This window comes from Monodelphis domestica, chromosome 2 (genome assembly GCF_027887165.1).
Source record: "Monodelphis domestica isolate mMonDom1 chromosome 2, mMonDom1.pri, whole genome shotgun sequence".
NCBI classification, from domain to species: Eukaryota; Metazoa; Chordata; class Mammalia; order Didelphimorphia; family Didelphidae; genus Monodelphis; species Monodelphis domestica.
In genome coordinates this window covers 404,036,719-404,058,308 of record NC_077228.1, presented here as the reverse complement: position 1 = coordinate 404,058,308, position 21,590 = coordinate 404,036,719, and positions in this window count along the sequence as shown.

The window sequence follows — 21,590 nt, the reverse complement described above, 5'->3', positions numbered from 1 at the left end:
CCATGTGTATCTTTGGGTGACAAAGATTATCGCATTTTTAAAATTCTTCAAGTATCTGTTGGTATCATCTTTGATTCCCTCCACCTTTTTATTTTTTTTTTTGCATGTCATCTTATAGCCCTTAATGCCTCAATCTTTTCCTATGAGTGATTCTTCTAATTACTATAATAATGAATACAATTTTTGAGCGTTACAAATAACATTTCCCCCTATATATATATATATATATATATATATATATATAATTTGATCTAATTGTAGCCCTTATAGAAGAGAATTTGAATAAAAAATATTTTTCCCCTTTTCCCTCTCTTTCTTATTTACCTTTCAATGTTTCTCTTGATCTTTGTGTTTGGATATCAAACTTCCCACTTTTTTTCTGGTCTTTTCTTTACAAATACTTGGAAATCTTCTATTTTGTTGAATGCCCATACTTTCCCCTGGAAGTACATAATCAGTTTTGATGGATAGGTGATCCTTGGTTGAAGACCCAATTCTCTTTCCTTTCTGAATATCATGTTCCAGGCCTTGCAGTCCTTTAGTGTGGAAGCTGCCAAGTTTTGTGTGATCCTGATTGATGCTCCTTGGTATCTGAATTGTCTCTTTTTTGGCTTCTTGTAGAATTTTCTCCTTTGTTTGAAAGCTCTGGAATTTGACAATCACATTCCTGGGTGTCTTTGTGGGTTTAGTATAGAGGGTGTTCTATGAACTCTTTCAATGTCTATTTTGTCCCTTTGTTCATGAACATCAGGGTAGTTTTCTTGGATGATTTCTTGTAGTGTGATGTCAAGATTTCTGTTTATTTCTGGGTTTTCAGGTAGACCAATGATTCTCAAATTGTCTCATCCTGACCTGTTTCCCTGATCTGCCACCTTCTCAGTGAGATATTTCATATTTTCTTCTATTTTTGTCAGTTTTTTTACTTTGCCTTATTAATTCTTGCTGTTTTGCAAGATCATTGGTTTCCAGTTGCTCAATTCTGGTACTTAAGGCCTGGTTTTCTGTTATAATCTTTTGGTTTTCTGCTTTAATCTTTTGATTTTCTGCTATCATTTTTATTTTCTCTTTGGACTATTTTCCACTTCTCTTACCAGAAGTCTTCCATCTTTTTGATAAGCTCCAATTTAAATTTTTCCAGAGCTTGTGGGCAATTTCCATTTTTAGGGAATGTTTTGGGTTTATTTGAATTTCCTCTGTAGCCTGGGGTTTTCCTTCATAAAATAAATTTTGAGGGTCACTGCCTTTTTTTCGAGGGTGTTTGCCCCTGGGAACAATTTGCCATTACTGTGCAGGTTTTACCTTCCCTTTTTAGTTAGAAATCTGAGTGAATTGGGCAGGTTCTCTGTGAATGGAGTTAATGAGCAAGGGTTTTTCCTGAGGCAAGCTCTTGAATCTCCAAAGCTGCCACTGTTTGCAGCTCTTCTTTGCAGGGAAGTGCCTGTGGTCTGAGCTCCCCTGCCTGCCGGGGTTTCAGGTGTAGCTGCTCAGGGGTAGGTCTTTGGTGGTCTTAGCACCCAACGACCTAGAGGTGCCCCTTACTTGCTCTAGGGGTGCCCCTCACTCACTTTCTGAGTCTGGCACTTGCTGGCTACGACTCTGGCTCTGTAGGTGGGGTGGGGGGAGTGTGGATCAGCTCATGTTTGGATGGGAGCTTTTTTACTCCCCTTATGGGAGTGTGGAAATGTCCAATTCTTGCATACTATCAATGTTCTGCCCTACTGTAGAGTCCCTCCATTCTTATGAAAATGCGTTTTATTTTTGTCTTTTGAGGTGGTCTATATTGGTGGGTGCTGGGGAGTGGAAGCGTCCCATGTCCAGACTGCCGCCATGCTTACCAGGAAGTCCAGGAACCAAAGTCTTGACTGGTAATTGAGGGAGAGGGAACATATAGAGAGGAACACCACTTATTCTTCCCCTCAGGTGGAGCTGTCTGAAAAATGGAGTCAGATCTTACCAGAGCTGAAGGGTAAGAAAAGAATCCCCTTCAGTCTCTTTTTCCTGTAGTTTATTGTCTATGATTCCCCTTTTAGTACATTTAAGATGCCTGAGTTCTCAGTAAGTTGAAAATATCTATTTATTAGATAAGGGGTTGGGGTATGAAAAATTATGAAAGAGCAAATTGCAAGTCCCTGAACTATTTTCTTCCTATAGTCTTCTTCAGAGGTATTCAGAGGTCAAGTCTACGGACTAAGTCTCAGATGATCTTAGTATCTTTGTAGGTTCAAGATGATGTTATTTCTTGGCCCAGAGATATAAGTTTGAAGGAGTCTTTGAAGGATAAGCTATTGTATTCCCTAAAAGGAATAAGTCTCTATCCAACCACTAAAGGACAGATAATCAGTCTGAATCTTTTTTTTCTGCTCAATAAGGGATTTGAAGCTAAGTAGGCTCAGTGAGGATTTGCTCCTTCCCTCTTCATTCAAGTACAGGAGGTGATCTGTGGATTCTTTCAATCTCCACTTTTTCCTCTTGTTCTAGAATGTTGGGGCATTTTTCTTGGATAATTTCCAGTAGGATGATGTCCAGGCTTTTTCTTTTGTCATGGTCTACCAGTAGACCAATGATTCTTAAATTGTCTCTCCTGGAATGATTTTCTAAATCTTCTGTTTTGTGAATGAGGTGTTTTATATTTTCCTCAATTTTTTCATTCTTTTGATTTTGTTTTATAGTTTCCTGCTGCTTTGTGTAAACCTTAAAATATCTTAGACTTATAAATGTTGGAAATTTCACCATTGGGAAATGTCATACTTGGAAAATTTCTTACTGATAGTCTATTGGAATGTGAACCCCATTGGCATGGGAGGTTCCTCCTCCTCCCTTCTTAAGATTACTTTAGGACAGAAACTTTTTGCTGAACAATGGAAAGGGCTTTGACCTATGCTTAAGCATAGAACAGGAATTTCTTTGAGTCATGATTGATTTTAAAATTGATACAATAGAGATACTTGGAATGACAGAACCAGGTCTTGGAAAATACAATTTCCACCCCACTCAGTCCTAACAGGATTTAGGAAGGGCTGCAGCATAGATCAAAATTTAATTATTCCAATCTCTACTCTACTCAGGGTAACAGGATTTAGGAAGGGCTGTAGCATAGATAAAGATTTAATTATTTGAGAATATGACCTTCAACAGACATGTGCAAAGCCACAGACCTCTGGGAGGTCCTGGGTTAAGCTAGAGCCACCATTGGCACAGGGAAGACATGGACAGTGATTGGTAGATATGAGAACTGAGGGGAGGGAACTTGGATGGTTTCCTTAAAGATAGAGGGGTCTGAGGACTGAGGGGGTGGGTGGTTGGAGAGTTTTTGCTCTGAGTGGTTGGAGAGGTGCTCTGAGAAGCTTGCTCTGAAGGAAGCTGAAGGTGGGGGCTCTGAGACTGTTTCTCCATTTTGGTCACGTGAGTAATAGGGACTGATCTCCTTTCTTTGCCCCATCTATATAAGGGCTTGGGCCTTTTGGCCCAGCCTAAACAGAAGGGGTATTTAAGCCCTATTCCCTTCTCTCCCCTTTCTCTCTCCCTCTCTCTCTCTCTCTCTAATTCCTTTCTTCCTCCTGTTTGTAATTAAACTCTATAAAAGGTTGACGGCTGACTTGAGATTTCATTTAGGAATTACATAGCTGAATTCCTTGGCGACCTTAAATTAATATATATCAGTCTTTTAAAGTGATTTCCTTGTCACATTTGTGAAGTCATTTGCTTCTAATTGTTGTATTATGGTTTTTAATGACTGTATTTCATCCCTGGCTTTTTGGTCATCCTTATCCTTCTGGTCTGATTTTCTTTGGAGGTCATCTTTCATTTTCTTTGCCTCATCTTTCATTCCCTTTGCCTCATTTTCAAGCAGATTATTTTGGCTTTCAAGACACTATTTTCTCATTTTAGTTCAAGTGCCTCTGTTTCCAGATGATTTCTTTTGCTTTTTAAATTCTTTTCCCAGTTGTCTTCAGCTTCTCTTAATTGTGTTTTGAATTGTATTTTGAGTTCTTCCAAAGCCTGCGTCCAATTTGCTGGAGTTTCTGTGTTTTTTGCTTGGTGTTCCTTGATCTTCCTCTGTTACATTTGCTCTTTGTTCATTGCCTGGATGGAAGCTGTAGATTTTCTTTTTCTGTTGTCTGCTCATATTTTCCCCTTCTTTTCTCCCTGTAGTTGTCTGTACTCTTGTTCCTCTCATTTTGTGATGGATCTGTGGGTTTGGGTTTTTTGTCAACCTTTACCCTTCAAGCTTAGCAAAGTTCTTAGAGCAGTCTGTGGGGAGGGGCATTGGAGCTTGAGCTTCCCTGCTCTCTGAATGCTTGATAGGACTGAGCCCAGCTTAGTTGGACTTGCAGAACTGGATGTGCCCTGAGGCCAAAACTTCAGGAGGGGAGGCAAGATGGAGGGTCTTGGCTGTGCCTAGGCTGCTTGTTCTGTGCTTCTTTTCCAGCTGCTTCTCCATTACCTGTGTTCAAAGCCCTCAGCCTGACACAGCTTTGCCTGCAAGCTTAATCCAGACTAGTGCCCATGCCCTCACAGAGATTCCAGCCACTGCTGGAGGCTCAATACTGTAGGTGGGAGTGGGGTCCTGGGACCTTTCTTCTTCCTTCCCCTTAAACCTGAGTGTTCTGATATTGAGGCTTTTTGGTGTCATACCTTTTAAGTTGAGTCCAGCAGGAGGGTTCATTTGCTCTGTCCTGTTGTTAGGCTTGGTTTTTAGTCCCCTAGGAGCATTTGGTTTTTAATCAGGAAAGAAGCGTATTCAGAGGTCTGAACTTTCACTGACTCTATGCCACCATCTTGACTCCATCTCTCTCTCTCTTCAATTCAAAAGGGAAGAACTGATCTCCAACTGCTCAGCTCCTGCTTTTCTTAGCTGGATGCTCATTTCCCATTCCCCACTGGCAGATAGAGTTCTATCTCCTGTTTCCATGAGATATCACTGTGATCCAGTCCTTGCAATTTCAGCATTTCTCTCTTCCACAACCAGGAGAAAGCTATACAAAGTAACACTAATAATATATGATGATCAACTATGAATGACAACTATTATCAGCAATGAATGGATCCAAGATGGCTCCAAGGGACACAAACAAGGCTCTCCATTGACCTTGAAGCAGCTGATGGATTCTGAATGTAGACTGACACATACCATTTTTCACTTTATTATTTCCATGAATTTATCTCTAGTGTAAATGATCTAACTTCTTTCAGAATATGATGAACAGATAAATTTGCATTGTAGGATAACAAACATATAACCTATATCATATTACCTGCTATCCTTGGGAGAGAGAAAAGGTGAGAGCAAGGTGGGAACATGGATCAGATAATGTCAGAAAACAATCATAAAAATTGTAACATCATGTAATCTGGAAATCTTTTTAAAGGGATAATAATAGCATCTACCACAGAGGATTCTAAGGATCAAATGATATATTTGTGAAAAAAAATATTTAGTGTAATTCCTGGCACATTGTATGTAGGCACATAACAATGTAGGCACTATAAGTTCATTATTATATTGTTATTATTATCATTAGTAATTATTAATAATAATCATTATTATCAATAACTTTAGAAAACATTATTTTGGTAATGGACCTATAGGCTTCTCTAGTCTACCTAAAGAGTTTGTGATACACAAGAAAGGTTTAAGAACCTTTGTTCTAATCCATCTCCTCCATTTTCCAGATAAGGATAGTGAGATCCTAGGAGAGTATAGTGATTTACCCAAGATCATGTCAGTAATAAGAGTTAGTATTAGAACCCAGATCCTTACCATTTCTCATGCTCTATCCACTAGATTGGATATGCCTAAGAAACTATATATAAATAGGAGTAGTTATTAGTACTATTATGAATGATTATGTGCAGTTTCCAGTTTTATTGACCATAGCCACACCTAGAATAACCTATATTATTTTATATAAAGCTTATGCTATACACATGTACAGTGCCTTTTGTTGTTGCTGTTTCTAGTTTTACAAAACAGGAACAGAGAAGACTTAAGGCATAAAGAATACATGACACTAAGTAGAAAATAATTTTTTTAATGAAAATATAATCAGAAACACTATTGTTTTAAGATTCTCTCTTTCCCTATTCGGTGTACGTGTGTATCAATTTCCTTTGCGGTATTTTGAGGTGGCTAGTTTTAAAAGCCTATTTTTATAAGCTGGAGATCAGCAACATTTTTTGTCTAATACTGTAGTATGTCTTTTTTTCTTTACATTTACTTATTTATTTTTGTGTTACATTAAAATTCTCATAGATCATTTGACAAAAAAGATATGCATGTATAAAACTATGCCGTGCTTATTTCTTTTATCAATTCTTTCTCTAGAGGTAGACATACTCAAGTCATCTTTCCAACAATATTGCTATTGCTGTATCTAAATCTCTAAAAGAGGTACTACAATTAGCATAAGAGTCATTCCCCAAATATAGTATTTCTTTTAGAGACTTAATCAAATATCTAGCCAGGTTTCAAGTTTGCTGCTTTCTCTTATGATGCTAATAAGCATCTATTCACTGCACTTCCATCCATTTCCTCTTTTTTCAGTTTGATAGCATTAAATATGAGATTGAAGTTTGTGTGTGGAAATACTTTAAAGCAATACAATCTTGTTAGATATATAGAAAAGGGGTAGCTGGGTGGCCCAGTGGATAGAGAACAAGATGTGGAGACTAGTCCTGGGTTCATATGTGGCCTTAGATACTTTTTAGCTGTGTTAACTCCATTTGCCTAGCCCTTTCTACTCTTCTGCCTAGGAACTAATACTTAGTATAGATTCTAAGACAGAAGATAAGGGTTAAAAAATAATGCACAGGACAAAGAACCCTTTATTGGACCAGATGAGATAACATAGGTGTGAGAGAAAGAATGAGTGTATTATTCTTTTTTTTTTTGGATATAAATGGATAAAAAAAAGAGTACTGGATCTTTCTTCCTCTTGCCAGTCAAGGTCTCTGCCTTGCTCAATTTCTCTTATGTCCAACCCCAAAAGAGAGAGATCATGCAAAAAAAGTAGAATGGTGATTTCAGTCTTTTGTGTATTTAACTACTCATTCTCCAGGGGGAACTAATTTATTTCCTTGCTGTCTTTTGGGAACTAAAAATATCAAGATGATAATCCCTTGTAAATGATGACTAAATTGAGATGAACTCTCTGGATCTTTTGGGAAACCAGTAACCAATAAGCATAATATTTCATTTATAGAAATTATAAAAGACACAGAATCTCACTCACAGGTCAATGGGGATAGAAATGTAATGGATCATGTGCAAATTATCCAACATTATGGAAATGCCCATTTGTACAAGACATTGTCAATGAAAATCACCCAAATATTACATATTACATGGGGGTAATCAGTATTGCTGTGTATCTCTTACTGTGCTTCTTTCTTGTCCTGTCTAAGATACAGTATTCAATTCATACACTACTGAGAAGCTCGGAGACATTGAGACAAAAGGACATCATTCATATTCTTTTTCTGCTCTTCTGGGTACCTTTATTAGCCAATGTCAGCTAGTTTCAACTCTAGTATAATGAGAGTGGTAGCAACTGTCACAGTTAATGCTGAAATATAGTGTTCATTCAAGTCTGTCTTCTCATGGCCATAACTTATTTGGGGGAAAAAATCTGGTTTTAAGTTTAAAGTGCCTAGTTATATTTCTTCCAGGTCTCATGATAGATTTCTATGATTTCCCCCCCCCCCCCTCTATTTTGTCTTTCCCTTAGTAATGGAAAAAATATTTTTTTTCATTACTTTTTTAGAAAGTTCTGAAATCAGTTGGAGCTCAACGAGTTTCTTTAAAATTGCTAATTTTTTAAAAAAAACCTGCTTTTGAATTAACCTAGATTAATTGTGCATTGGTATTTAATAGTTTGATTTCCCTTTCATACTCCATTGCTCCAATTGTCTATTGCAAGGATTCTTAATCTATTTTTTTTTTACCTTATGGACCCATGTGCCAGTCTGATGAAACCTATATATTCTTTCTAAGAGTGATGCTTTTAAAAGTATAAAACAGAAGACAGAGGATTACAAAGGAAGCCAATTATATAGAAATACAGTTATCAAGAGGGCCCCTAAGTAGCTCTGTGGATGGAGTACCAGACCTGAAGTCATCTCCATACATTCAAATTTGGCTTCAGACAGTTATTAGCTATGTGACCCTGGGCAAATCACTTAACTCTATTTGCCCTAGTTCTTTATTTGTAAAACGAGTTGGAGAAGGCAATGGCAAACCACTTCAGTATCTTTGCCAAGAGAACCACAAATACAGTCAGCAAGAATAGGGCATGACTGAAACAATAGTTAAGAAGAAATCCATGGACTTCAGGTTAAGAACCTCTCTTCCAGGAAAGGTAGATAATTATACAATCCTCTTTGAGATGGATGTTGACCAACAGAAGGATCAACCCAGTATTCCTGGAGTTCTGATTAATTAATATTAATATATTCTACAAATAAGATATGGAAAAGAGGCTGGATAATCCAGTATTCTGCCAACCAAAACCTTTCTCTGAATATCATGCATGTACACATAGATCTCTATTACATATTATTATATATATATATATATATATATACATAATCAAATGTGGAAATAAGGTATTCTACTTAATTAAATATTCTAGTTAATTACAATTGAAATATTTTTCATTGGTTGCATGCTAAATAAGCCACCTAGTTATGCTTATACTACTTATATATTTTACATATTAATATTTTACACATATATTCATATATCATATTCATATCTTTCCCCCCGTATTTCCATCAATTTTAATTTCTAGAATGTTTTAGGAATCATTAGACTGGGAAAAATCTCAAGGTGTCACCCAGTCCTTCTTTCACCTTTCTGTGTTATTGACTGTGCCTGTGGAAAATCTATCCTGTTTCATGGGTCCTCTCAATATAAGTATTCACCAAGCATTTCTCAAGTGTCTGCCCTGTGCCCAGAGAAGGCCTCTGGGGGAAACCAAAGTAGAACACATAGTTCTGCCCTTGAAGAGCTCATGATACAGCAGAGGTGACAAGAAATATCTGTATGAAACAGCCAGACAAAAATTTGAGGCAATTCCATTCAATAAGCATTTATGACGTGCTTTCTTTTGTGCAAGACATTGAAGATATTTTTACAAAATGAAGTATTCCCTGATCCTAACGTCCTTTGTTCTAGTGGGGAGAATATGGCACATGTATAGATAAGTAAATAGATGGTTTATACAAAGTACAAACTGTCATTTTAAGAGAGGGAGAAACTTAACAAATGGGACATCTAGATAAGTCTCCTAAAGGAAGAGACTGAGCTGACCCTGACAGGAGGCTAAAGAGCCAGAGCTGAGAAGGGGGAATATTCTAGATATGAAGGAAGCCTGCACAAGAGGATGGAGGTTCAAGATAAAATGCTGAGAATAGAGATGAGAGCTTAGGTTACTTTGCCTAGAAGATAAAGTGTAAGAAATGGAACACTAAGAAATAATTCTGAAAAGGTAGGTGGAAACAGATTATAAAGAACTTTAAATGTCAAAAAGCAAAGTTTGTACTTTATAATAGAAGTGAGCTTGGGATGTGGGATGAAGTGCTTAGAGGGATGACCGTAAAGCCCAGAAGACCTCATTTCATATTTTGTTTTTGAAACATACTAACTGTGTACCCCTGGGCAAGTTCCTTAAGACTCAGGACCCTAGACAGCTCTTTAAGACTATACCTTGAAAAGAAAGTACTGACCTACATTAATAGAGGGTATTCCTTATTGGTATTTCACTATAACAATGAAATTATAAGTCCTGTCCCTATCCCTACCTCAATGATAGAAGTAATAGTAGAAGTAGTAGTAGTAGTAGTAGTAGTAGTAGTAACGGTAGTAGTAGTAGTAGTAGTAGTAGTAGTAGTAGTAGTAGTAGTAGTAGTAGTAGTAGTAGCAGCAACAGCAGCATCAATAGTGTTAATAATTGTTGTTCAACCTTCATTTTCAATGAGGACCAAAGACTTCATGGGGTGATGTCTTGACTTGTATGTGAATTAGATTTAAACGAGGCAGAATTGCATAAAGTTGTCAGCCTCACTCTCTCTTCTAGTCATTGAAGTCCAGTGGCAAGACAAAAGTCAAGAATGCTGGCAATGTTCTGGGATGCATTGGATGATCATGGCAACTTTATGCTCCAAAGTGCCTCCTTCAGCTGCCGTAATGGCCACTGGAACAAATTGTTCTCATATGTCCATTCCATTGGGGGTAGTCTTCATTTGCTTGAGGTAGACATCCCCTAACTCACTGTTTAATCCATATCAACCCTGGCTTAATCCATCTTCTGAGATGATTTACTGGGGTATGGCTACTGCACATGAAACAGTTTACTAATAGTAATAGGTAATATTTATATAGCATCTACTATGTATGAAGCACTGTGCTAATTTCCTTACAAATATTATTTCATTTATTCTTCCTAATAACTCTGGTAAGTAGGTGCTATTATTTTTCTAATTTTACAAGTGAGGAAAGTGAAGCATACAGAAGCTTAGTGACTTGCTCAGGGTCTCACAACTAGTGGATTTAAACTAAAGTTTTTTCTGATTCTATGCCCAGAGTTCTACCTTTGGAAGTTTTTTGAACAAGGGAATAGTACAGACTTCTGCTCTTTTACTCTTATATGTGTACAAGCTATTTTTGTTGTCAGAATGTGAGCTCTTTGAAGGCAGGAAGTTTCATTCTTTTATGCTCCTCTAGTGTTCAACATAGTGCTTGGCACATAATGGATTCTTATTAAGTATTTCATGATTCATTGGCAGCTGTGTCAAGGATGGATTGGCAATAACAGAGACTGGAAGTGAATAGTATGGTTAGGGAAGTATTTAAGTATTCCATATGATAGGAGATAAGTGCCTGATATACAACTGGCCAAGAGAATGGGGAAAAAGAGATGGACATATCGGTAGAGAGAGGGTCACACATATGAAAGTTGTTGTGGACAGAGTAGAATCAGCAGAACACCAGTTCTTTGTATATAAGGAATGAAGGTTAGGGAAAAGGGAGGAATCAAAGATGATTCTGAGATGATGGATCTGTGTTACTAGAAGAAAAATGGCATCCTCATCAACATAAGATGTTTAGAGGAGGTTTCCATTGATTTTGTGGTGCCTAGAGGATATTTTCTTGGATGTTGGTGTCATGGTTTTAGAATGTAGTGGAGGGATGAGATCTAGCTATTTAGATTTGGGAGTCATCTGCATAAAGGTGATGCCTAAATACTTGTAGTTGATTTGATAGCCAAAAGAGAGAGGGTAAAGAGGGCCCAGGAGAAGTCCTTGAGTGAACCTCAAAATGGTGATAGTGGGAATATGGATGATAATCCTGCAAAATTGACTGAGAGAGGTCACAAAGGGCAGGACAATCAGGAGAAAGCAGTGTTCTGGAAACAAAAGAAGGAAAGATGATGTAGGAGGGGAAGCAGGTGATAATATTAAAAGTGGTAGTACATGTAGTAGAAGGATCAAGATTGAGAAAAGTCTCTTAGATTTAGTAATTAAGGGATTATTTGGTGAAAAGCAGTTGAATTAAATGGTAGAGTTGAAAGCCTGATTACAAGGAGTAATTACAAGGAAAAGCAAGTAATTACAAGGAAAAGCAAGAAGACAAAATGACAAAAGAGGATAGAATAGGATGCATACTTGCAGAAAAGGAGACTAGAGATGGATAGAAATGAGAGCTAAATGAATCGAGGGGGTTTTGCTCATTGTATATGAGAACAAGGAGAAAGCATTGTATATGTTCAGGGGAGTAGAGATTCTTTTTCCACTGTATATGATGAAATAAATAATATGAAATATATTCCTTCATAACAGTTCTATTCATCATAGCATTGACATGACCTGAATTTTAAGGGATGCACTACTGGATCCCAATCATTCAAAGCTGTAAACCCTTTAAGTAAACCATATATCTGTCATCTGAGGATCAGCCCAAGTTCAAAGAAGCACATTATTACGTTGGCCTTTAGGTGGCAAATATTTTGGCCACAATAATTCCTGAAAACAATTTGTTAAGGTATCAGAATGGTGGAAGGCATTGTTAAAGGGCATCCACCCCTGCAAGATCATAACTTTCTGGAATGATAAAATTATCTAATGTTTATCACTTAAAAATAAATTGCTCTAACTTTGTAGTCATTTAAATGACACTTTTTTAGACAAATTACCCTTAGAAATGGGATTTACAGAGGAACATACTAGGACAGAAAGCTGTAAATATAACTGTTGTCATAGTAACTTGCAATTTTAAGTGTAGGCCAGTGTGTTAAAGAAATGAGATACTGGGAAAATATTTTGATAGTATGGAATGTGAATAGACATATTTCCTGTTTTTGACATGAAGTTGCCCTGACATGAGATCTATCATAAGACATAAGATCTATCATCTATCATATCATATTTAAAAAAAGGAAATAGATGGCTGTATTTGAATGAGGTAACTTTAAGCAGAAATTACTAAGCTTTGTAGAAATGATAGAGAGCCTTGAATGTGAGTTACCAAGAGCAGTTTAATCCTTGCTTTATTTGAGAAAATTTGAGAGAAAAAGGGTTTTCCAGATGGCATGTTAGATCTTCTGATATTTCTGCAACAGGAATGTCTTTTAAGTAGTGTGTTTGGAATTATAGTTGCATTAGAAATAATGGAAGGTATATCCCTTTTAAGGAAAGAGAAACAATCAAAATGAGATATGACACTGACAAATGGAAATCAATAAATGTTTTTCCCTAAATATTTTATTTCTCCATTAAATTCTTATTCTTCAAACACACTTGGTGGCTGGACCAGCAGAATGTAAGCACAGAGCAGTTTCTGCTTGTGTTATCAAATGCCAGGAATGTGGTCTATTATGAGAAAAGGTGGGAACTCTTGGGACTGATTCCTATGGCCTAACAAATAGGGGTGACAGAAATGAGCTGCACACAGGGAACTTAAAGAAAAAAGAAAAGGTTTCTCTCTCTCTCTCTCTCTCTCTCTCTCTCTCTCTCTCTCTCTCTCTCTCTCTCTCTTCCCCTCCTTCCCTACTTTTCCTTCTTTCCTTCCTTCTTCCTTCCTTCCTTCTTCCTTCCTTCCTTTCTTTCTTTCTTTCTTTCTTTCTTTCTTTCTTTCTTTCTTTCTTTCTTTCTTTCTTTCTTTCTTTCTTTCTTTCTTTCTTTCTTTCTTTCTTTCTTTCTTTCTTTCTTTCTTTCTTTCTTTCTTTCTTTCTTTCTTTCTTTCTTTCTTTCTTTCTTTCTTTCTTTCTTTCTTTCTTTCTTTCTTTCTTTCTTTCTTTCTTTCTTCCTTCCTTCCTTCCTTCCTTCCTTCCTTCCTTCCTTCCTTCCTTCCTTTCTTTCTTTCTTTCTTTCTTTCTTTCTTTCTTTCTTTCTTTCTTTCTTTCTTTCTTTCTTCTTTCTTTCTTTCTTTCTTTCTTTCTTTCTTTCTTTCTTTCTTTCTTTCTTTCTTTCTTTCTTTCTTTCTTTCTTTCTTTCTGTCTTTTAGGGCTGCTGGAATGTTAAACTATTACTGTAGATGGTTGCTTATGTATTTTATTTTTCTAAACATTATATTTTCCATTAGGTTCTTTCTTGAGACACAGTATCCTGTGCTAATTTTGTATATTCTTCAGTGCAAATACATTTTTGGTCCCATAGAAGGTGTTCAGTAAATAGCTGAATGACTAAAATATTTTTAATATAATTTCAAAATTTACTCCCAAACCATATTTTTTTTCATCTGGGTAGAATCCCTCATTTTTCCCAAATGACCTTTATGCCAAGTTCAATATCTTTTGTTATCCTGGATTATAGAGTTCGAATTTTAACACTACAAACAAATTTCTTTATTTATATTTTGTTAATAAACTTACTCAACTTTCTAAGTGCTAACCACCTATGGAAACGATATAGCTGTCTGTTTCTTAATCTTTGAATACAAATTCCAGTTTTTCTCCTCTTGACTTGGAAAAATTTGCTAAATTGACAACAGAGTACTTTAAACCAACTTAGGCATGGGAGATATTTCCACAACTATCTAATTAAATCACATCCTCATTGTAACTTGACTGAGTACACTTTTTGGTGCAGAAGAGCTCTCTAGAGATGGTAATGACAAGCACTCTGCAACAGGGAAGAACTAACCATTAGTGAAAAAATATACTTAGCATCCGTATTTACTTCTGTTATCAGATTGAAAAGTTTGTCATAGCTATGAGCCACTGAAGCTGCAGAAATAGCTTTTTAAAGAACTATGTTCAGTTAGGATCAAAAAAAGGAAGAGAATCCCTGCTGGACATATGGTAGGGAATGGGGCGATGTAATAGACAATAATTTGACCATGCAAAAGTTAAATTATTCAACTCTGATTTTCTATAAGGAAAACAATTTTTGACTTGGGAAGTACAAGAAAACAATGGTTAATAGGAAGTTAAAACTGATGGTAAGTGGAAGTTAGAATATATACACATAAATAAAAGTACCTTTTCAATGAGTTCAATTGTTTTCAATGAGATCAAGTTACAAGATGGGACAAATTATATCCTAGGGCATTAAAGGTAGGTATTATTTTTGAGCCACTGTTGCTCTGAGACAAGATCTAAGAAAGGTTGGGGAGGGACTTAAGTTTTCTCACCTGTAAAATGGGAAATTAGAATACTTTACCTACTTCACAGAAATGGAGTGAGGAAAGGACTTTGCAAAACTCAGGTTAGATAGAGGGGAAAGACCTACTTGTACAGAAATATTTATAGCAACTCTTTTGGTGGTGGCAAAGAACTGGAAACTGAAGGGATGTCAATCAATTGAAAATGTCTGAACAAATTGTGGCATGTGATTCTATGGAATACTATTGTGTCATAAGAAATGTTATACAAAATGAACACCAAAACAACAACAACAAAACCCAATCTGGAAATACTTATATGAACTGAAGCAAAGTGAACTGAGCAGAACCAGGAGAACAATGTATACAGTTACATCAGTAATCCAATGATTAACTATAAACGACTTAACTATTATCAGCTATAAAGGGATCTAGGACAACTCCAAAGGACTCATGATGAAAAAGACTATCCACCTTCATAAAAAGAATTTATAGTCTAAATGCAGATTGAAGTACATCATTCTCTACTTTATTTCATCCATGAATTTTTCTCTACTTCAAGTGATATGTATCTTCTTTTACAATATGATGAACATGCATTATTTGATAACACAAATAAAACCTATACCATATTACCTGCCATCTTGGGGAGGGGGGAGAGGTGAGAAGGATGGAGAGAGAACATGGATTGAAAAATATCAGACAATGATTATGTTGACATGTAATCTGGCAAAAATTTTTTTTAATGAAGGTGCTATATAAAAATGGATGGTGATAGTGATGATAATCTTGATACTATCCTCCATCTGAGATAAGATAAGAAGAAGAGGTTGGATAATATGAGAAAGATGATCTCAGGTAGCAACTGATAAGTAGGGAAGAGGGGAGGGAAATTTCAATGAAAGTGAGCAGGAGGAATTCCTGGAGCTGCAGATTCTTGGGATGGTTATATATAAAAGATATGAAAAGGGTAAAATAGGAAGATTAAATACTATTACTTATCTTCCACTTATCCCTATGACACCCATCTATGGTTAATTTATTAATTTTTAACATGACACAAGAAGTGCAACATGATCATATTATCCTACTAAATGACTTTATTTATTCTTTCTGTGGGAGATGTGCCACTCACTATCAGCAGGGTTTCCTTTTGAACTATTTTGGGTAGTAAAAATTTGTAAGGGTTTTCAATCAGTGAAAAATACTGGAATTAAAAGATCTTAATAGCAACAACAAAAAGCTGTAAAATACAGTTAGAAGAAGTTGAAATCTACCCTGCTGGTTGCAATCTGCATTGTTAAGAGGAATATTTCATATTGATGAGATTACAAATCCTTCAGAGGACAAGAACATTCTTCTATTCATAACAGTATTTGAATTTGTTTTAACCCTTATTTACTTTCTCATTTGTTTATAATACCTAGATTTTTTATTCCAATTAATTCGTGTAAAAGTAGAGGAAAAATTTTTCAAAAAAACCCAATTCATTGAAAAACAGGTTATTAGAAATTCTTGAATATTTTAATAAAGGAATCAAGACAATCAGCCATTATTGTTTCCTTTTCATTTACTTCAGGTGGTATTTAGGCTTCAGATGTTGAAGTTCAGAATTACATTTCTAAGAGGTGCTACAAATCTTTCTCTCTTCTACCTCTTCCCCTTAGAGACTTGAGAAATGATATTCTCCTGAATCAATTAAGAAAGATGGTGGGAATCATGATTCATAGAATTTATGGGGTGGGAGTGGATACTGGGAAAAGAGCTGGAGAGAGAAGTGTTACCTAGGAAGAAGAAGGCTCTGGAGATTTTGACTTCTTCCTGAATGTGGAAGATAATCCTGCAACATTGGAGAGTCTGAGGGACTTAATTTACCTAAGAAATACCATGGTCTACAATATAGAGAAAGAGCTGTCAGGCCCCTAACTCTTCTTCTGTCTTCAAAGAATTGAAATTAAAGGTAAAACTTGTGGGGAAGAGTTTCCATCAGAGGAGACTACTACTTTAGATGAATTTCCTCTCACTTTCATCCCTTTCATTTCCCTTTCCCTCTGTAATCCACCTCTTAATTCTCCCCCCATAAGAAACTGGACATAATTCATAGTAAATAGACATGCTTAAAAGCATCTTTAAATAACATTGGAACATGAATTAAGTATCTAAAACAGAAGTGATTAACCTGTGTTCCAAGAACTTGTTTTAAAAATCTTTCAATAATTTTTGTATTTCAGTATGTAATTGATTTCTTTGTAGCACTTTGTATTATATTTTCCATATTTAAAAACATTATTTTGGGAAAATATTTATAGATTTAACCACTGTCAAGGGGGTCCATAGTAGAAAAAAAGGGAGGGGGGAGATTTAAAAGGAAGAGGCTTTCAATTATAGCAACAATAGTGTGGGTGATATTTGAGTCCTTTGTACTCTTCTTCTCTATTGCTTCCTCCACACCCCCATAATATCAGAAGAATAATGGAAAGAAAATGGTACTATAGGGGAACAAATGGCCTCCCCAGGCTATACTGCCTTTAAGTAGGGTAAACAAAGTGAGTTTCTGACCACTTCCCCTGCATCTCAAATTAGAAAATTCCTGCTTGCTTCTCCTCCATTGGTTCTTTCTTTTTTTAACCCCTTACATTCTGTCTTGGAATCAATACTAAGTATAGGTTCCAAGGCTGAAGAGTGGTAAGACTGAGGCAATTAGGATAAAGTGATTTGTCTAGTTACACAATGAGGCCAGACTTGAAAACCCAGGATCTCTCATCTATTACCTGGCTCCCTATCCACTGAACTACCTAGCTTCCCTATGATTTATCAGTTCTTGCCAATGTCTGGTCAGTTCTCATTTACCTGCTATCAATCTGGGTCACGCCTTGGCTCCTTTCTCACTTTCCTAAGCCCTGATGCCCTCAGATGGTATCTATTTAGTGAATAATCATGTTTTGTCCAGATGGCACAGAATTAAATTATTATATCCTGGCTTTCCTTCAGTCTATCATAATCTCTCCTTATTGTGGAAATCACAGGATCCTGATGAACTCTGAATTATGTCTATCTGCATGTTGGCAGACACTTATAACCCATTAAGTTTCCATAGTGGTATGTCTCATTTAAGTGATCTGCATCCCAAGATTTTTTTCTCTAATAACGTGAAGTAGTTGCTTGCATTGTCATAGGGCATTTAAGATCTCTCTCTCCCTCTCTGTCTCTGTCTCTCTGTCTCTCCCTCTCTGTCTGTCTGTCTCTCTCTGTCTCTCTGTCTCTCTGTCTCTCTGTCTCTCTGTCTCTCTCTGTCTCTGTCTCTGTCTCTCTGTCTATCTCTTTCTCTCTCTCTCTCTGTCTCTCCCTCTCTCTCCTTCCTCCTTTCTTCCCCTCTCTCCCTCTCTCTCCTTTCTTCCCACTTTTCCCTTTTCCCCATTCTCTCTCTGTTTCTTGACATATATTATATTTTATATATAACATATATACATATAAAATATATAAAACACTCAAACATATGTAAAGCTATACATATACACATAAACATGTATGTGTCTTTCTCTGTATGTAAATACACTTATCCCCCATGTAGGTTTTCTGGGCAGGAATTTACAAACCATGAGAAGTGGAAAAATCCTCCCAAACATTCTGACTCTTCATATCATGAGTCTCCTACATAAGGATACCACATTAATCACAATGTTGCAAAATGATAGGAATATAAAAAGTAGCTAGTCAACATGTATTTATTAAGTTCTTACTATGTACTAAGCTCTGTTCTAAGCTATGAGCTTAAATTTGTGACTTAAACCTTGTATTCAAGTACTATGAAGTTTCTCCCTTAACTCTCAAATGGAAAATGCTATGACTAATATTTCAAAACCAGAAACAAGTTTGGCTGTTTGGTACCTATTTCCTTATCTAGCATCCATCCTAGTACTCCTAATTATCTTACAACTACATACATCCAAACAATGAAACCTTATATTCTGACCAATCTCACAAGCTTTTTTCTGAATATTAACAGCCAAGCTTCTAACTTTAGCATGAATTGGACGCCAACCCATAGAACAAACTTTCATTATTATTGGCCAATTAACCTCAATCCTCTACTTTTTCTTAATTATCATTATACTACCACTAGCAGGAATATTCAAAGACTACATACTCAAACCAAAATATCTATAAAATCAGTCCAAGTAATTTAACAAAAAATACTGGCCTTGTAAGCCAGCAACGAAGGAAAATCCCCTTCCTAGGACATCTCAAGAAGAAGGCCTAAAACACCGTATCATCAACACCCAAAGCAATTCCCCTTAGAGAAACAAAAAGTATCTTGAAAGTTCTCTCAAGTTTTTTTTTTAATGGTATTCATTTTACTTAGGAAAAAGGCATTTCCTGTTGGATGGCTTTCAATTATAAGACACATGAAGACATTTTTGACTGTATATTTGTACTGTAGAATCTTTAATATTCAGTCATGCTTAACATAATATAACAATGCTGTTACAGGTAATTGCATAAGTTTTTAAAGTAAGGCAGCTCATAATTAAATGAAAATGCAGATGAATGCAATCAAAATACATCTGCTTAAAGTTGCTGAAGGAACTATGTTTAGAATCTTTCTAATTATCCTTTCTTGGACTCTGTATTTATTTTCTGTAGCTCTTAGGGCAGCTTCAAAAAATTCTTAGATTTATTACATTAGTTTGATCATAGACAGTGTTAAGTGATGATATAAATATTTTTAATACTATTTATCCTTTTTGAAAAATAAAATGCAACATTTCCTCCTAATTCTTATTATGACTGCCACTCCCTTTGACTTAGCTTTACTTTTGCTATCTGACTAGAAATAGATGTTAAAAAGGGAAAGGAAGAGAAAGGAAGAAACACATAAATCACACACTATGTGCTTCTGTCAGGCACTACATTGAGTGCTTTGTAAATATCCCATTTAATCAAAGCTTCTTTCAATTTAGTTTTGTTATTTTACTGTGAGGGTTGAGTTACCAGAAAAGAAAACAAACAACTCTGAAGATGTGAAAATGAATGAACAATATTTAATATTGTAATGAAATAAAACTTACAACAAAGTTAATCTGACTCATTTTTCCTGACATGCATAATCGTTATTGTGTCATCTGGGAATTAGTAGAAATTAGAAGGAATTTGTACAGAGAAAGAAAAAAGAGTAATTGGTATTTGGGAATTGGGAGAGCCTATGTGGAGTAAAACTGCTATGGTGTACCCAAACTCAAGAATTCTGACAATTCCTATACCAACCAAGATTAAAACTATAAAGAGTTCAGCAGATATTTAGATGCTAAGATCAGAAAGTGAGAAATGGGACTGAAGGTTCCCCTTGTTTCCACTGGGTACATGAACTTTAGACACATCCATTCATTTCTTCCTCCAATATGGGAAAATTTAGGAAGATGAAAGGAAAATTATAATATAATTCCTCAGGAGCTTCTAGGAGATTGTAATAATTTGTTCATGTAGAGGATAAGGATGAGGATGTTTCTCCCTATTTATTTTGCAATTTGATTTAGGATTGCTTCCTAGTTTTGGGGTAAACTGCAGTGAAATGGTGATCAAGCCATATTAGTCTTATTATGATTACTCCAAACAACCCATAATATCATAAGTAGTAATAGAATTTGAGAGTTGAGAATGGAGTTCCTGATTATTGCTCTAGGACAGCTTGGTAAGAAGATGATTACAATCTCTATAAAAACTGCAGCGGGTAAGGGTATGAAAATTGATAGCATTATTGGGCATCCTACACTATAGAAACTAAAATAACTAAGATTTCAAAGGTTGTCATAGAACTCAGGAAACAACAACAAAAAATTAAACTATAAAACATTAGTTTACACACAGGAAGAAGAACCTGACATGCAGAAAATTGACAATTAAGAAATACACTCTAAAAAGACAAAGAAATCAGTAAGCAAAAAAGAATCCGACTATAAATAGCTTCTTTGGAAATAAATAAGATCAAAGTTCAAATTGAGAAGATAGGGAAATTAAAGTATCCACTTATAAATTTTAAAGGAAAATGGACATAAGTCCCAAAAGAGTTCTTGGATGAGCCTAAGAAAGACAACCAAATGAGAGAGTTTGAGGAAAAATTAGAAAAAATAAAAACAATGCAAGAAAATATAGAAAATGATGAAAGAAAGACCAATCAATTGGAAAAACAAATTTAAAAACTCACCAAAGAAGATAATTCATTAAAAATTAGAATTGTGTAAGAGAAAGCTGATAACTTTTAAAGACAACAAGAAATAATAAAACTAAATAATTTTTTTAAATGGAATAAAGGCAGCCACCAGAAAACAGATTGAGAAGAGACAATATAAGAATTCTTGGACTATCTGAAAGTTATGATTTAAAAAAAGAGTTTAAATGCTATCCTTCAAGAAATTATTAAATAAAATTTCCCTGAAATTTAGTAGCTAAAAGATGAATTATAACTTAAAAGAATTAATTACCACCTGTAAGAAATCTCAACAGGAAAACTCACAGGAACATTATAGCTAAGTTTTGTAACTCTGAGGCTAAAGAGAAAATACTACAAGTAACTAAAAAGAAATGGTTTATATACTGTGAAGACATAGTAAAGATAACACAAGATTTAGCATCTTCTACATTAATACGATGGAGGACATGGAATAAAACATTTCAAAGAGTTAAGGGAATTCTGGGTTTACATCCCAGAATAACATACCCAGCAAAGCTAAGTATTATTGTACAAGAATACATCATTAAAAGAAGTAAAGGACTTTCAAATATTCTTGAAGAAAATGCTAGAACAGGATGGGAAAATTTGATAAAAATGAAAAGAAAAATAAGAAGATAACATAAAATTATAAAGGATTTAATAAGGTCAAATCAACCATTTCATTAAAGAAATTTAGAATGAGGTGACAGCATAACAAAATTTGTGGGATATAGCCAAAACTGTACTTAGAGGGAAATCTTTCCAAAAGTTTACATCAGTAAA